At 43.6% G+C, this 17,498-nt stretch overlaps 1 protein-coding gene across 4 annotated transcripts in view; it reads left to right on the forward strand.

Moving 5' to 3' along the window:
- The first annotated feature begins 344 nt into the window (after positions 1-344).
- The window catches only part of SCAF11 (SR-related CTD associated factor 11), a 95,555-nt gene continuing 78,401 nt past the window's right edge, over positions 345-17,498 (forward strand). For all 4 annotated transcript variants that reach the window (XM_070410380.1, XM_070410381.1, XM_070410383.1 and 1 more), the window contains exon 1: positions 345-547. The gene's annotated coding sequence lies outside the window, so the exon portion shown is untranslated. The remainder of the gene's footprint in view (positions 548-17,498) is intronic.

The following is a 17,498-nucleotide window of genomic DNA, read 5'->3' on the forward strand; positions in this document are numbered from 1 at the left end:
AGGGGGAAGAGGCGGGACCGGGGAGTGTTTCCCAGAAGTCCTCGCTGCCTGTCTCCTTCCAGCTCTCAGGCCGCGTGACGTGACTCCGCCCGCCACGTTCCTGTGTCGCAAACGGTGGTTTGCTAGCGCCCCCGTGAGGTGCTGTCTAGCGCTGCAGCGGCGCGCGCGGAGCCAGAGCTAGCGAGCAGGGGGAGTGCAGCGCGTCCAGCGGCCGTCGTCGTCACCGTAGTGTGTCGACTAGTAGCGGCGCGGCGCGGCGGCGCGGAGCGGAGGGAGGGGGAGAGGCGGCCCGGAGGGAGGGAGGAGGCCAGACGAGGCGGGGGGAGGAGGAGCAGCGGTGGCGCAAGCCGCGCGGAGCAGCGCAGCTCGGGTCCGCTCCCTTCATTGCCTCCGCCGCCTCCCGACCCGGCGTCCCCCGAACATCTCCAAGCGGACTAAGGAGTCCATGTTGGGGAACTTGGCAGCGGCGTGACGGGGACCTAGGGACCTGCCGTGGGGCCGCCGCCGCCGCCCGCCGGCGGAGCCAGCGCTTCGACCTCGGCCTGAGGTAAACACGGGCCGACCTCGGGGCTGGATGGGCTCGCGCAGCTGTCGGGACGAGGTGGGGGTTACAGGCTGGCGGCGGGCGGGCGGACAAAGTTTCGGGACCTCGCGGGGCCCAGGCGACGTCCTGCGCTTGCAGGAAAGTTGGAGCTGCCTCCCGAGGCGGGGGAAGCGGCGGCGAGCAGGGGTCCGCTTCCCCGCAAGGGAGGCCCCGCTCCGGGCGCCGCCTGGCCGCCGGCTCCCTGTCCCATTTCCTCCTTGTGGCCTAGCCAGCGCCTCCGCCGGCCCGGCCTGTGGCCGCCGGGCGCGGGGTGGGCAGGGGTCTCCCCCGCCGAGCCCGCACGCACAGCCCCTCCCCGTCGGGGAAACGTGTCCCGCCGGGCTTCCGGGAGCTCCCCGACCCGGGTCCGCTTTCCCGGGGAGCCTGGGCTTTGTCGATTGCGCCCGAGCCCGCAAGTGAAACCAAACTTTACTGCGCCGTGACCTCTCCGAGCGCACGAATGGGGACGAGCCGGCGCTTTCTTCTCCACGCCGGCGCCTGCCCCCGGCTCTGCGTGTCAGACGGTTCTCCCACCCCCCAAAGTTGGAATCCGTTTTCTGGGCTGACAACAAAAGGGTCAGGGGATCCAAACTTAGCTTCATCAGCCGCCCCTCCTCCGGCCCAGGGCTTTGGAACCATTAGAGACCTTCAGATCGCTGGCGGGCTTGCCCACCTACACACACATTCTGAAAACTTGTTTTTTTAAAGTAAACACTTGATTCTCAAAGGGGTTGATTAAAACATTCACAGGTTCAAATGTTGAATTTTAAAATACTCCCAATATAGTGCCGCTAGAGGCCCGGTGCACGAAATTCGTGCCCCCCCCCTCCCCCCAAGGCCGGGACCCTTAGGGGGATGTCGCCTGCCTCAGCCGACCCTAAGCTGGCAGACATCCCTCTGTGGTTGGGGCTCTTTCAGTCCGGGACCCCTGCAATCAGGGACCCCTGGCTCCTTTACTTCAGTGCAGGTAGTGGAGGTAGGAGAGGCTCCTGCCATCGCTGCTGTGCTCCACAGCCATGAGCCCGGCTTCTGGCTGAGCGAGCTCACCCTGTGGGAGAGCACTGACCACCAGGGGTCAGCTCCTGCGTTGAGCGTCTACCCCCTGGTGGCCAGTGCACGTCATAGTGACCGGTCCTTTTGCTGTCCGTCGATTTGCATATTAGGGTTTTTATTATATAGGATAGGATACTGCATTACATACAGTGTCTCTGAGTTGTGTATTTTTCATTCATTTTTACTAACATCTTCATTTTACTACCAGTGAATTATTTAAGCAGAAATGATCAGAAAGTTTTAAATAGAATGCTTTGGCTAGTAAATGCTGATCTTAAATTTTCCCAAATTGGGAATTTTCACTGAATTTTGGAAAAGGCATTGAAATGTATTTTTCTCTTTTTAAAAGAAAGGTTAATTCATACAAATAACTACTTAACTTGGTAGCAGAATATTGAAAGCAAAACATTCTTAAATAACAGGTGGGTTTTTTTATTTTACTGGTAATAGTATTCAAATTTTAATGTATAAGGAAGTTTCTTTCTAGATCATTGCTTTCTCCTTCCTGCTTCTTTGGCTGTTGGCTTTATCATCTCACTTTTTTGTTATTGGTTAATTGCTGCAGTAAAATGTTTATGAGCCTTTTGTTTTTGTTGTTATTTTAATTTACTGGGCAAAGACATTTTGAAGTTATCTTTGGATATTTTTATTTCATACTGCCATATCAAAAATAGTCTGAATTTATATTGTTTTTATGCACTATGAGGTTGTGTGTGTGTGTGTGTGTGTGTGTGTTTTAAATTAGCAATTCTTATTGCTGCTGCACTTTTTCACTATATTTTTTTGGTGCTTGCAAGTATATTAATCACTTCGTTTTACATTCAAATAGTGACCGTACATCAGTGAGAGATAGTGGTAAAACCTAACTAAAGAGAGCAGCAAGCATAAAAGTAATACAAAGTCATACATCTCTAGCATATTCATTATAACTTATTTGGCAAGCTTTGTCATACTTGCCCTTGTCTTTTAGTGATGTAAATTGGATCTTGACTCGTGAAATAAAGAAGCTTAAAACCTGAATTTCTGTTTATGTCCTCTGACCCAAAGAATAAGTTAATAGCCTTACATCTTGTTGCATCTGAATGGTGGTAACTGTTAGTATCACAGAGTAGAGCTCAGATTTAAAATAGCGAGTATCATCTGTTGCTATTCCCAAGAACTAACTCATCTTTGCATTATTCTCATAGTCTTTTTTTTTTTTTTTTTTAAGTTGTGGCTTTGTTAATTCCTAGTGCTTAGGCACATAAAGTTTCAATATAAAATGTGAAAACAAGAGAATAAAAGAAAAAACAAACAAACAGAAATAAAATGTGAAAACACCATCATCATCTCTCACTTGGGAAATAGCTTTGTAAACTGTCTCACTGACCTTTGTTTACCTAGTCTCAACAGCCAGAGTGACCCTGTTAAAATTTGTTAGAGCTTGTCACTTCTTTTCTCAAATGGCTTCCTTTCTCAGCCATAGTAAAGTTCATAGTCCTATTATGGCTCAGTGTTTTGTGCCTCTTCTTCCTCTCTAACTTCATTACCTCACTCTTTTCTCCAGCCACACTTCTGTCGCTACTGAGGTTTTCTCTGACTACTCTGTATAAAACAGCAGGCCCTCCTCGCACATTCCCTTACCCTTTTTAGGCCACATATTTCTCTGTAGCATTTATTACTTTCCAATATACTGTGTAATTTACTAACTTAAGTTCATTGTATTTCTTCATTCTAATGCAAGTTCTGTGAGAATAGTGTTTGTCAATTTTGGTTACTATTTTTGGTTACCTGAACAATGCCTGACACATAGTAGATCCCTAATATACTTTTAATGGGTTAACACCTTTCAGCTGGAAACATTTTAAAACTAAGAATAGTCATTATGGTTTGAAACTTTAAACTGTGCAAGTCTCAGTTTTTGCACAAACTGCTAACTTCTCTCCATGCATTATGTTCAGGGGAAGGGGTCCACATTTTTAGAGATTATGACAGCATGTGACCCTGAAACAGATGTCAGAATATAGAAGGAACTAAGAATGCTTAGGTAAGAGTACAGTGGTGTTACTATCTTAACTGTTTAAAATGTTGTTTAAAAGCCAGACTAGACTGAATTTTGATAGTCTCAGAAGGCAGAACTAGTATTGTATTGTGTTGTATATTGAAAGGGAGGAGAAGCAGTAAGAATGGATGTGGGAAAATTAGTTAAGACTTAAACATAGTAGTCCAGAAGAGATGAGAATAGCTTGAATTAGGATGAGAAATGTGGAAATGGGCAACAGTGATTTAAAATCAGTAGCTCTCAGTTGAAGGATCGAAGGTGAGGGAGAGAAAAATTTCAAAGATGACTTCTGAGTTGATGGTGTTACCAAGTAAGAACCATGGTTCTTTTGATTCAGACATTGGGTTTGAACATACTTTTGGAACTTTCAGGATGACATGATTGTAGGCAATTAGATATATGGTTCTAAAATTCAGACAAAAGGTATGTTATGGAAATAGAAAATTGAAGTCACTTACATAGGTATTTGAAACTATAGGTGGAATTGCCTAGGGAAGGGAATATAACTTGGAAAAAAAGAGGTGCTAGAATGCAATCATAATGGCCTCTAACATAAAAAAAAAAGTTTGCAGGAGGAATATGAGCTCCCAGAGAATACTGAAAGTCAGAGAAGTGGGAAGATGAGTATGGTATTACAGAACCAAAGAATAGAATAAAGCTCATTTTAATGCGCTTTGCTTACTTGCACTTTACAGTTGTTTCTTACAAATTGAAGGAAAAGACCCCCCATCAACAAAAAGATTACAGCTTGTTTTATTGCTGTGGTCTGGAACTAAACCTGCAATACCTCTGAGGTATGCCTGTATTTCAAGGGGAGAGTAGTCAATAGGGCCAGTGTTGATGAATTTAACAACATGGAGCTCATTGGCCTTTTGAATAAGCAGGATAGTAAGATTAAGATATTATCCTCCCACATTACAGAAGAGACCTAATGTTTATCAGATATTTACTGTGTGCCAAACGCTCTGTCTTAGACATTTTACATACGTTTTTATTTGATCTTTTCAGCAGCCTTGCAATGGTGGGTGTATTAGTCCATTTTATAGAAAAGAGTCTCAGAGTCTCAGGCTTGAGAGAAGTTAAATGACTTCCTAAGAATCTATACCCAAGTCCATATGACTCTTTGGCCTTTAGTACATTGACCTCCCAAACTCCATATCAGTGTTATCTAGTAATAGAACTTAATGTGTTTTTGGAAGTATTCTATATCTGTACTGCTTAATACAGTAGCTGACAGCGACAGGTGGCTTGAAATATGTGTCCAGTGCAATCAGAATAATAGTTACTGTTTTGGACAGTGTAGATATAGATCAAAAGTCATTAAGAATCCTATAAATAATAAAGTAGTCTCTTCTTATACAGTAATCCCCTTTTATCCACAGTTTTGCTTTCTGTGGTTTCAGTTTCCTATAGTCAACTGCGGTCCAAAAATATTAAGTGGAAAATTCCAGAAGTAAACAATTCGTAAGTTTTAAATCTCATGCCGTCCGGCCTAGGACATGAATCATCTCAACGTATTCACACTGTATATGCACTACCAGTGGCTCGTCTCTTAGTAGCTGTCTTGGTTATCAGATCAGTCGCAGTATCACAGTGCTTGTGTTAAGTAATTCTTATTTTACTTAATAACCCCAAAATGCAAGAGTAGTGATATGCCGAAGAATATGACAAAGAGAAGCCACGAAGTGCTTCCTGTAAGTGGAAACATGAAAATTCTCGACTAAGTAAGGTGAAAAAAAATTGTATGCAATAGGAAAGAAAAATAATTGTATGCTAACGTTGCTAAGGTCTACAGTAAGAACAAATCTATCTGTGAAATTGTGAAGAAGGAAAAATAAATTAGTGCTCTTTTGTTAAGAGAGACCACATTCATAGAACTTTTATTACAGTATATTGTAATTGTGTGTGTGTTTGTGTGTGTGTGTTTAAATTATATTAACTTGTTTCTGCCCTAGCCGGTTCGGACTGTGCCTAATGTATAAGTTAAACTTTATCATGAGTATGTGTATAGGAAAAAACATAGTATATAGGGTTTCGTACTATTCATGGTCTCAGGCATCCTCTGGGAATCTTGGAACGTATCCTCTGTGGATAAGGGGTAACTGTTATACCAAGAAGAGGAAACTTATGTATTCTTCATTTGAAAGGAGTACTGTTTTGCTTATATGTTAGTTTTAGCTGCTGTAAGTGAATATTGTAGGTAATCTTTTTTTTAAAAAACAATCTCAAACTTTTAGAAAAGTTCCAAGTATAATACAAAAAACTTTTCCCCCTGAATCATTTGAGAGTGAGTTGCAGACAGCATCCTGCTTAATTCCTAAGTACAGGTACAAAAAACTCCCCCTTCCAACCATTTGAGAGTAAGTTGCAGATGTATTTGGACAAGGACTTTCTGTTACATAAACTATATCAAAATTAGGAAATTGACATTGCTATATTATTACCACCTAATCTTAAGACTTCCTTCAAATTTTGCAAGTTTCCACAGTAACTTCCTTTGTAACAAAAGGATCTAGTTCAGAATTCTGTTTTGCTTTTGGTCTTAATGTCTTTTTACACTCTTTCAATGTAGGACTATACCTCAGTCTTTTCTTGATTTTCCTCACCTGGACACTTTAAAATATTACAGGTTAGTTTTGTTGTAAAATGTCTCTTGATTTGGATTTGCCTGATATTTCCTTACTAGAGGCCTGGCTCACGAAATTCGTGCATGGAGGGTGGTGTCTCTCAGCCCGGCCTGCACCCTCTCCAATCTGGTACCCCTCAGGGGATGTCCGACCGGGCCTAAACCGGCAGTCTGACATCCCCCTCACAATCTGGGACCATTGACTCCTAACCACTCACCTGCCTGCCTGCCTAATCGCCCCTAACCTCCTCTGCCGACCTGATCGCCACCTAACCGTTCCCCTGCCGGCCTGATGGCCCCCAACTGCCCTCCCCTGCCAGCCTGATGGCCCCCAACCACCCTGCCCTGCCAGCCTGATGGCCCCCAACTGCCCTCCCCTGCCAGTCTGATGGCCCCCAACTGCCCTGATGGCCCCCAGCTGCTCTGCCCTGCTGGCCTGATGGCCCCCAGCTGCTCTGCCCTGCTGGCCTGATGGCCCCCAGCTGCCCTTCCCTGCTGGCCTGATGGCCCCAACTGCCCTCCCCTGCGGCCTGATGGCCTCTGTCTCTGCCTCGGCCCCCACCACTGTGGCTTTGTCCAGAAGGAAGTCGGACATCTGGAAGATGGCTGGTCACCCGGTCTAATTAGCATATTACCCTTTTATTAGTGTAGATGGTTGGATTGAGATTGTGCTTTTTTTGGCAGGAGTATTACAGTAATGATGCTATGTTCTCATTGTATCCTATCAGATGGCATACAATTTCTGTCTCATTGCTGATATCCACTTTGATCACTTGATTAAGGTAAAGTCTCCCAAGCTTCTTTACTGTAAAGTCCCCCCCCCCCCCCCCCCACCCCTGGTCTTAGTAATTAAATAAGTGTGGGGAAGTATTTTGAGACTGTATAAATAATCCATTCTTTATCAAACTTGCTATTTATACATTTTCAGATTGTCTCAGCTTTGGCCAGTGAAAGTCCTTTCAAGGTAGTTTCTGTGTTCTTTTGACTTGCTTTGAGTACTTCCTTACTTTTTTGGCACAAGAAAATGTTCCAGGCTCACCTGTACTTTCCCTGTTTGTGCCCTAGAATCAATAATTTCTTCAAGGAGATTTTTTTTTTTAGTGGAGAAAGGTATTTAGAAACCAAGATTTCGGTGCTATATTCATTTATATATTTGTATAGAAAAACCGTGAGTTGGCACCAATTTCGATCTACAGTGTTTATAATTTTCTCCCTTTCCAAATTTATAACTCCCTTCTCTTACAAGGAGATACCTGGCTCTCATTATCCTTAGTTTATTTTCTTACATGATCAATCCTCTGTTTGTAGCTATTTTCCATTGGCACTGTTGCTCTCTCCATGTTGTATAACATTTTCACTCTACTTAGGCTCTGATACCTTGTGCCAGGATTCATGTCTCACTCCAGACTTCTCATATGTTGTGGTAAGGATCTCACATTTCTGCTTGAGATCCTCATTCTGGGTTTCCTCACCATCCTTATGGCATTTTGCTCACGAATTTTGACCGTGTGTGTGTGTGTGTGTGTGTGTGTTTAAATTATATTAACTTTTTTCTGCCCTAGCCGGTTTGCTCAGTGGATAGCGCTTCAACCTGTGGACTGAAGGATCCTGGGTTCAATTCCAGTCAAGGGCACATACCTTTCTATCCAGCCTCAGTTGGGGCAGGAGGCAACCAGTTGATGTGTCTCTCTCATACCCATGTTTCTCTCTGTCTCTCCCCCTCCCTTCCACTCTCTCTAAAAATCAATGGAAAAATATCCTCAGGTGAGGATTAACAAAAAATAAAAACAGGTTATATTAACTTGTTTCTTTTTAAAAAATATATATTTTTATTGATTTCTGAGGGGGAGAGAGAGAGAGAGAAACAAAAACATCAATGATGAGAGAATCATCGATTGGCTGCCCCCTACTGGGGATGGAGACTGCAACCTGGACATATGCCCTGACTGGTAATCAAACCAGCGACCTCCTGGTTCCTGGGTTGATGCTCAACCGCTGAGCTACACCCAGCAAGGCTAACTTGTTTCTTATAGAAGACTAGAGGCCCGGTGCACAAAAATTTGTGCACTTGGGGGGGAGAGGTGGTCCCTCAGCCCGTCCTGTGCCCTCTCACAGTCTGGGACCCCTCAGGAGATAATGACCTGCTGGCTTAGGCCTGCTCCCGAGTGGCAGAGGGCAGGCCCAATCCCTAGGTGCAGACCCTGGTCAGGCTCAGAGCAGGGCCGATTGGGAGTTGGGGTGCTGCCCCCTGTCATGCACAGAGCAGGGCGGATCGGGAGGTTACGATGTCACCCCTAGTCACGCTCAGGGTAGGGCCGATTGGGGGGTTGGGGCACCGCCCCCTGTCACACTCAAGGCAGGGTCGATAGGGATGTTGCGGCGCCACCCCCTGTCACGCACAGAGCAGGGCCGATCAGGGGGTTGGGGCGCTGCCCCCTGTCACTCACAGAGCAGGGCCCATCAGGGGTGTTGGGGCTCCGTACCCTGTCACACACAGAGCAGGGCCGATCAGGGGGTTGAGGAGCTCCCCCCTGTCATGCACAGAACAGGGCTGGTCAGGGGGTTGAGGAGCTCCCCCCTGTCACGCACAGAGCAGGGCCCATCAGGGGGTTGAGGAGCTCCCCCCTGTCACTCACAGAGTAGGGCCAATAGGGGAGTTGGGGCACCGCCCCCTGTCACACACAGAGCAGGGCGGATTAGGGGTTGGGGCGCCGCCCTCTATCACCCACAGAGCAGGGCCAATCAGGGGGTTGGGGCACCGCCACTGTCACACTCAGGGCAGGGCCGATGGGGAGGTTATGGCTCTACCCCGTCACACACAGAGCAGGGCCTGTTGGGGGGATTTGGGGCGCCACACCCTGTCACACACAGAGCCGCAGGGTGATCGGGGTTGGGGAGCTCCCCCCTATCAGGCACAGAGCAGGGCTGATCAGGGGGTTGGGGCACCTTCCCCTGTCAGGAATAGAGCAGGGCGGATAGGGAGGTTGTGGCCCTGCCCCCTGTCACGGAGCCGCAGGGCGATCAGGGGGTTTGGGCGCTGCCCCCTGTCACGCTGATCCCGGTGCCAGGAGGCATATTACCCTTTTACTATATAGGATAGAGGCCTGGTGCACGGGTGGGGGCCGGCTGGTTTGTCCTGAAGGGTGTCCTGGATCAGGGTGGGGGTCCCCACTGGGGTGCCTGGCCAGTCTGGGTGAGGGGCTGAGGGCCGTTTTCAGGCTGGCGGGTGACTGAAGCTCCCAACCGCTCCTTTTTTTCTTTTTCTTTTTTTTATTCTGGGCCAGCTTTAGCTCTGAGGCTCGGCTCCAGCTTTGAGGCCTCTGCTGCTGAAAGCAGGTTTCTAGCCTTTGTTTACCTTCTGTATTTGAAACAATGTTGCGGTCCTGCTGGCTGAAGCCTGGCTGACTAAAGCAGGTTTCTGGGGTTTGGTTTAGCTTCTATATTTGTTACAATGTTTCTTAGAGTTGCAGCTCAGAGGCCGGCAGCAGCAGGCGGGGAAGCTTGGCTTCCTCTGTCACTGAAGCAAGCAAGCCTCCCTGTTCACGTCAGCTGCCTGGCTGCCGGCCGCCATCTTGGTTGGCAGTTAATTTGCATATCTCCCTGATTAGCCAATGGGAAGGGTAGCGGAGGTACGGCTAATTACCATGTTTCTCTTTTATTAGATAGGATTATTACACCAAAAATTTTAGTGAGAATTGGTGATGAAATATGTTTTCAACTTTACTTATTTAAACCTGAGACTCTTCTCTGTTAGTGATAAGACTAATCTTTCTCCTTTTTCTCCCTTTTATCATTGGATTTCTCAGTTTTTTTAATATAATTTTGACAATAAAATAAAAATTTGTTCACTTTTTTTGTATGTAGGCTTTGGAGTCAATCAGACCTGGCTTTGAATTCTGGTTGCCCCATATACTGATTGTCACCTTTATAGCTGACTTAATCAGTGTCCCAAAATTCTCATCTATTTTAACTAAGTATATTTACCTAAGTCCAGTGGCAATAGCAGCTAACTCTTTCTCTATGTTTCATATCCTTGTTCCATTTAGTGAGTAATTTTCAAGCCTTTTAAATGTTCTAGTGTTCAATGTTGGTGGTATCATAGTTTTTGAAACATACTGTGGTATGGAATTTTGAGGATTAAACATGCAAAGGCATGCAGTCATTACCTGATATGAAGTAAGCACTCTCTCAACCCATAATTCTGTATTCCAGGTTTGTTGATTATCTATGTCTGCAGGCCTTCTTTATTGTTCCACAGTGTTCTTTCCGTGTTTTCCTAACTCATTTTCTATACTTTCCTCTGTTCCCCCACTTTGTGCTGCTGCATTATCTTCAAAAACCCCAATTTAAACATCTCAGGAACCGCTCCAAAATAGGTAAATGGGAAAAGGAGATTTTTCCTTAGTGATTCTCTGCTTTTTACAAAACAATTTAAGTCCTACCTTGGACTTAAAGTTTCTTTACATGGCCTTATAATTATGTCTTTGGCCTTATCTTCTATTGCTGTTTTAAATGAATTCATTCTGACAAAATTAATCCTGAAAAATGCCTGTACCTCATATTTGGTATTTAGCATATGCTATCTTACTGTTCATCTTTTGTATCCTGTTTCTCCAACTCTACTTTGTTTGCACCAGGAAGGGGTATAGTATTTTAATAGGGCTTTTTGTGTGTGTGTAGTTAAAAAAAAATGTTTTATTTTTAGAGATGTCACCTTTGGCATTTAAAATAAGCAGTATATTCATTAGAGAAATTTTTTTACATTACAGTAATTTTAAAAATATTTCTCTGTGAAATGTTTTTCATTTAAAAAATACTCTAATAATTCTAAAAATGATTTTGGGAAGCATGGGGAGGAATGAAGGAGGTAAATTATTTTAGGGTCCCTGATTAGTGCTTTTTGTCCAGTCCAGTAATGTAAATAAAGGTTCATAAGGAAAATGTTTTAGGAAACAAAGGTGATCAAAATAACGCTCAACCTGAAATCATACCATCCAGGAAAAAGAAAGATTGAGAAAACAGCTTGGAAAAGCAAGAATAATATAATGAAATTATAATTCATTAGATCCCATTCTTAGTAGCAGAAGCACTTAGGATATGCAACAGAAACATAATTCTTACATTTATTCAATACCTGTCATTTGCCAGGCACTGTGCTAGGGTACTTTACAATCATGATTTCTAATTCTAGAAACTATTCTTAGGTAGATAGTTAAAGTTGTCTCTCTTTTTTTTAAACAGAAGAAAATGAAGCTCATTAAAATTTAATGACTCCTCTGAAGCATCATAGAGCTGGTAGGTATTAGAATTAGATTTAGAATCCAAGTTTTCTTCCACACCACACAGCACCTGCCATAAGGAAAATGGGCAGAATAAATTGCTCTTAGTATTTTATCCAAATTTTATTTGTACTGTTAAAATCCTGGACATGGCCTACTATTCTGATACAGCAATATCTGTCTTTCATAGTATTAGTAAGTAAGAATACCTATTGTATTCTTATCATGAGTGTGGAAAACAGTGTTTCAGGTAACAATAAGCTATTCTTGTCCTCAATTCCAATGATTTAGAACCTTTTACTGAAAATAAGAAGCCCTATGATTCAAATATAAAACACAATATTCTATATGGTAACAAACACAAAAACTCCATTTTTGACCTAGCCTGTATTTATCCATAATAGAGAGAATATTAAACTAAGAAGTCCCTGGATAGGTCACAGTGTTGACAAAATTCAACATGATGGTGGAGCCTACACAGACACAGGAAACAAAGCTAGGCACGTCCACACAGCCATCAGTCCTTGCGATGATTTCATTTTAAGCCAATGTCTCTTCATGTTGCACATACTAGTATTCCCCAGTGTTTGCTTGATGAAATATCACAATCGCCATGGGGTCTACTTTCCTGCAGTCTTGTGTAGACTTCGCTGCCTGCCAGGCTCAATATCCTAACCACAGTAGTAGTTCAGCAGCTTAAAGTAAACAAGAACAAATATAAACTTTAAAGAGAGCAGCCACAGCAACACTGTTTTGAAAGCTGTTTTCAGTGAAACAGCTTACAAATGATACATGATCTGTTAACATAAATATAATTGTAACACTATTTTGTATACCTAGATGGCCTGTGAAGAAATTATTTCTTTAAACTACTGTTCTAATGGGGAATAAAATATTAATAGTTTTAAAATTTGTAAGCTATCATTCACCTCAAAACCTTGTTATAGAAAAGCCTTCAGATAGGACAGCTCTGTTGCATTAGGCCATACTTCTTTAGGAACTGTTGTACATGTCCAGTTACTTATAGACACCAGATATAACTAATATGAGGCAGATGCATGAAACAAAATAATTTTATTGTTTCAAAACTGCTATAGAACTAGATAAAACTAAAATTGAAGGTGGAAAAACAAATCCAATCAAGCCCTTAAGAGAAGCTTAAACTATATCTCATGTTAATATAGCCACTCCCACTTTCTTTGATTATTATTTGCATGGCATATCTTTTCCACACTTTTACTTTTATCTGTCTGTGTCTTTATATTTAGTTTCTTGTAGACAGAATGTAATTTAGTCTTTTAAAAAATATATACTTTTATTGATTTCAGAGAGGAAGGAAGAGGGAGAAAGAGATAGAAACTTAAATGATGAAAGAGAATCATTGATCAGCTGCTCCCGCATGCCCCCCAGGCATGTGCCCTAACTGGGAATTGAACCGTGACCTCCTGGTTCTTAGGTTGATGCTTACCACTGAGCTACGCTGGCTGGCTGGCCTGGCTAATTCAGTCTTTTTAAATACCAACCTGACAATCTCTCTTTTAATTGCTACTATGAGAATTATTATCTTCTATCTATCTACACTAATAAAAGAGAAAGATGCAAATTGGCTGGTGGGCATCGCATCTTTTTCAATCAGGAGTGAGTATGCAAATTAACCCAACAAAGATGGCGGGTTAATTTGCATACACAGGTGCTGAGCTGCTGAGGGCAGGGCAGGACGTAGGCGTTCTGCACCACCCCAGCTGCTCTAGGCCTCTGGGCAGTGAGGGAAGGTTGAAAGGCGGCTCCGGGCTGGAACGAAGGCATAAAGGTGGCTCCAGCTGGAGTGAAGGCGGTGCCGGCAGCCAGGGGAAGGAAGGCCCATTCTTGCACGAATCTCCATGCATCGGGCCTCTACACTGAGTGGCCAGATTATTATGACCACCTGACGTTTGTAGGCAAATTAACTATAATTTTGCGCTGAAGTTGCTAGAGGGCCAGACCATTATAAATAGGGAAGCAGGTTGTTTACCACGACAGTAGAAGTGATTTTTTTCTGAAGATATGGATAAACAACGTGATTTAACAGCCTTTGAATGTGGGATATAATACACACACACACACACACACACACACACACAGTGGCCAGATTATTATGACCGCCCCATCAGTACTTTGTTGGGCCATCTTTTGCCTTCAATACTGCGGCGATTCTTCTTGGCATTGACTCCACGAGATGTTGAAAGGTGATGCAAGGAATCTGACACCATGCCTGAGGAATAGCACTGTCCAGTTCTGTGAGATTTGATGGTTTTGGAACCAGCTGCCTGATGGCTCTTTTAACTTCGTCCCACAAATTCTCAACTGGATTGAGATCTGGTGATTGTGGGGGCCACCTAAGCAAGGTAAAGTCTCCCTCATGTTCTTGAAACCACTCCTGCACAATACGAGTACCGTGGCATGGCGCATTGTCCATTGTGATACGCCATCAACATGATAGGATGAACTTGATCAGCAATGATACTTAGGTATGTTGTGCTATTCAGACGTTGTTCCACACGAATTAAAGGGCCCAAATCATGCCAGGAAAACATGCCCCAAACCATAACACTGCCCCACCAGCTTGAAGGGTTGTACTCATGCATGTGGGGTGCATGCTTTCATGCTGTTTCTGCCAAATTCTCACTCTGCCATCTGCATGATGCAACCGGAAACGTGATTCATCGGACCACATGACTTTTTTCCAATGCTTGACTGTCCAATCCTTGTGTTCCTGTGCGAGTTGGAGACGTTTTATCTTGGTAACTGCAAAGGTGTTTGAACAGGCCTTCGGCTGTTTTGCTGATACTCACTCCATGGCTCTGAGCGCCAACAATCATCCTACGTTCAAAGGCTGTTAAATCACGTTGTTTACCCATATCTTCAGAAAAAAAGTCACTTCTACTGTCGTGGTAAACAACCTGCTTCCCTATTTATAATGGTCTGGCCCTCTAGCAACTTCAGCGCAAAATTATAGCTAATTTGCTACAAACGTCAGGTGGTCATAATAATCTGGCCACTCAGTGTATATAAAAGGCTAATATGCAAATATCACCTCGGGAGTTCCACTGAGAGACCGTGAGTTGGATCACTCGCTATGATGTGCGCTGACCACCAGGGGGCGACTCAGAATGAAGGAAGGCTCTGGCCGGCAGCCGGAAGGCCCTGATCAGCCTTTATTGCCGGCCAGGCCTAGGGACCCTACCCATCCATGAATTTTGTGCATCAGGCCTCTAGTATATCTAATTCTAAAATTCAGTCTACTTAATATTTACCACTTGAAGTAAATACCCTCCAGTGACCTTTATGTTATAGTTGTCACATGTACTACATATACATGCAATGAAAACCCTATAAACAATTATATAATTTTTACTTTCAGTAATCATACATTTTAATGGACTTATGAGAAAAATAATCTCATCTTCATTTAGCTGTTTACTATTTTTCTTGTTCTTTGTTAATGAAATTTCAGGTTTCTCTCTGGTATCATTTTTCTTTAGCCTGAAGTTGATTAGCATACTAGAGGCCTGGTGCATGAAATTTGTGCACTGGGGGGGGGGGGGGGGGGTGATGGTCCCTCAGCCCAGCCTGTGCCCTCTTGCAGTCTGGGACCCCTCGGCGGACATCCCTCTCATAGTCCGAGACCCCTTGCTCTTTACCGCTCGCTTGCTTGCTGCTCCTTACTGCTTGGCTTGCTGTTCCTTAGTGCTGCCACTGCCACGGAGGCAGGAGAGGCTCCTGCCACTGCTGCTGCGCTCACCAGCCGTGAGTCCGGCTTCTGGCTGAGTGGTGCTCCCCCTGTGGGAGTACACTGACCACCAGGGTTCAGCTTCTGCGTTGAGCGTCTGTCCCCTGGTGGTCAGTGTGCATCAGTGACTCGTCGGTCTGCCATTTGGTCGATTTGCATATTAGGTTTTTATTATATAGGATCTTTTATAGTAGCCCTGCTGGTAAATCTTTGTTTTTCTTAACTGGAAATGTCTTTTCCACTTTCATTTCTGATAGATTGCTTCACTGGATATAGAATTCTAGGTTAACAGTTCTTTTCTTTAGCAGTAAAGATGTCCTGTCTTCTTGGATTCCATTGTTTCTGATGAGCAGTTTGCAGTAACTTCCTCTGTGTGTTGTGTTTCTCTACCTTAAAGGTGTTTTTGTTTTATCTTTATTTTTGCTTTTCTGCAATTGATTATGATTTGTCAGGGCATGTTATCTTTTTGAGTTATTCATATTTTGTATATGCTGAACTTGGTGAATTTTTAAATTTGTGCTTTCACCAAGTTTGAGAGATTTTGGGGGCCTTGTTCCTTCAAATATTTTTCTGTACCCGTTTCTCCTCTTTTTTCTGGAACTCAAATGATATAAATAGAACTTTGGATGTTGTCCACAGGCCCTGAGACTCTTCATTTTCTTCCAGTCATTTATTTTTCTGTTCTTCAGATTAGATTATTTCTATTGATGTATTATCACATTCACTGAGTTTCCTTTGTATCTGCATTCTTTATTGAAACAGTATTTCAGACATGGTATTTTTCAGTTCTAAAATTTCCATTTGTTTCTTTTTTAAAAAATATATTTTTATTGATTTCAAAGAGGAAGGAAGAGAGAGATAGAAACATCGATGATGAGAGAATCATTGATTGACTGCCTCCTGCACCTCTTCTACTGGGGATTGTGCCCTCTACCCAGGCATGTGCCCTGGCCTGGAATTGAACCATGACCTCCTGGTTCATAGGTTGGTGCTCAATTACTGAGCTACACTGGCTGGGCTGTTTCTTTTTTTTATAGTTACTGTTTCTCTGCTTAAAACCTTTGTCTTTCCATTCATTGCAGAAGTGTTCATTTTTTCCCTATGGAGCGTGCATGTGTGTGTGTGTGTGTGTGTGTGTGTGTTTGTGTGTATGTGTGTGTGTGTATAGTTTAGAACCATGACCAAAAAATGTTCTGAGTAAATATTACCTATGGTTGTTATACATAAATCATTCATTCAGAACTATTTATTGGGCACTCATTTGAAGACATGGTCTTCAAATACTCTAAGAGCTAAATTGGAGAACATATTATGTGTCAGAAGTAATAGATAAAAATAGTTATAAAAGTATAACCAAAAATTCTGCTCTTGGGATGTTCAAAGCATTTGTAATAACACTAGAGGCCCGGTGCATGAAATTCGTGCATGGGGGTAGGTCCCCTCAGCCCAGTCTGCACCCTCTCCAATCTGGGACCCCTCAGGGGATGTCCGACTGCTGGTTTAGGCTTGGTCCCCGGGATTGGGCCTAAACAGGCAGTCGGACATCCCTCTCACAATCCTGGACCACTGGCTCCTAATCGCTCACCTGCCTGCCTGCCTGCCTGGTCGCCCCTAACTCCCCCCGCCCCCCTGCCTGCCTGATCAGGGCCAATAGGGCTGGGCTGGCGGGGGGAGGGGACGCGGGAGGTTGGCGGGCTGGCCCCACCCCTTAGTTGAACTCTGGTCAAACTCCAGGTTGAGGGGACTATTTGTATATTACCCTCCCCCCCCCCTTTTTTTTTAAATATAGGATTAGTTTTGCTGTAGCAATTTGTACCAATTTAGAAGGGATTAGTACCAAGAAAGTGACATTTCTTGATGTACCTGTCAGAGTGACATTTAGCATTTGTGAAAAAAAAAGACTAATTTCTGGAGTTGAAATTCTATAATATAAGGTTTTTAAAATTTTGTTTAAGCAGAACAGCAATATTTCAGAAGCAGTGTTTTGAACATTGTTCTTTTTTCTTTGTTGTCATAGATAAAATCCATTTCTATTTCTCCGCAACAGGCATTTGCATGTGGTCATTAATTGTCACTAATTCCTCTTATTTAATTCTTGGGATTTGTTTATTTGCAAGTGTTTTCTATGCCTTGCCTAATTTCCTCAT

The sequence above is a fragment of the Myotis yumanensis genome, unplaced genomic scaffold (assembly GCF_028538775.1).
Source record: "Myotis yumanensis isolate MYYU_CA2020_CCGP unplaced genomic scaffold, mMyoYum1.0.hap1 SCAF_3, whole genome shotgun sequence".
Taxonomy (NCBI): domain Eukaryota; kingdom Metazoa; phylum Chordata; class Mammalia; order Chiroptera; family Vespertilionidae; genus Myotis; species Myotis yumanensis.